The sequence below is a fragment of the Oncorhynchus gorbuscha genome, unplaced genomic scaffold (assembly GCF_021184085.1).
Source record: "Oncorhynchus gorbuscha isolate QuinsamMale2020 ecotype Even-year unplaced genomic scaffold, OgorEven_v1.0 Un_scaffold_3933, whole genome shotgun sequence".
Lineage (NCBI taxonomy): Eukaryota > Metazoa > Chordata > Actinopteri > Salmoniformes > Salmonidae > Oncorhynchus > Oncorhynchus gorbuscha.
In genome coordinates, this window is record NW_025748070.1 from 40,001 (window position 1) to 41,123 (window position 1,123).

Genomic DNA, 1,123 nt, shown 5'->3' on the forward strand with positions numbered 1-1,123 from the left:
TGTTATAACTGATTCCAGTATTCTTGGTTGGTGAGCGGACCCCAGACCTCACAACCATAAAGGGTAATGGTGTTATAAATGATTCCAGTATTCTTGGTTGGTGAGCGGACCCCAGACCTCACAACCATAAAGGGTAATGGTGTTATAAATGATTCCAGTATTCTTGGTTGGTGAGCGGACCCCAGACCTCACAACCATAAAGGGTAATGGTGTTATAACTGATTCAACCATAAAGGGTAATGGTGTTGGCGCCGTCCTATGGGACTTCTAATCACTGCCGGTTGTGATACAGCCTGGAATCGAACCAGGGTCTGTGGTGACGCCTCTAGCACTGAGATGTAGTGCCTTAGACTGCTGTGCCACATACATAGAAACAATCAGAGACACTGACTGCCATACATACATATGTACTTTTCCAGACTACACTTGTTCTGTTCCGTAGTGTGGTGTGTGTGTGTGTGTGTGTGTGTGTGTGTGTGTGTGTGTGTGTGTGTGTGTGTGTGTGTGTGTGTGTGTGTGTGTGTGTGTGTGTGTGTGTGTGTGTGTGTGTGTGTGTGTCTTTGTGTGTGTGTGTGTGTGTGTTTACACTTCACAGGCAGAGGTAGCGCAAATCTCTGGAGTCTGTTCTCTGTTAGATCATTAAAGAGAGGACTAACACACACACACGCACGCACGCACGCACGCACACACACACACACACACACACACACACACACACACACACACACACACACACACACACACACACACACACACACACACACACACACACACACACACACACACACACACACACACACACACACACACACACACACACACACACACACACACGCATCTTGTGTTTCTCTTTACTTCCTACATCAAGGGCATCAAAGACTTACTGCAGATGTAAATATGAGTTTCCATGAGAAGGAATCTCATTCTGTTTAAAACAGTTAGCTTTGTGTTTGGACATATCTGTACTGCAAAATAAATTGTTTTTGTAAATCATGTTTGTTGCTGCAAAATCCTTGCTCTCTTCTGCGGTAATGTTCAATGGATTATAGATAGTTCCATATGACTTCATACCCTGTAACTCTTATGTCTGTGGAGTAACAACGTGATACACAGCAGTACTACA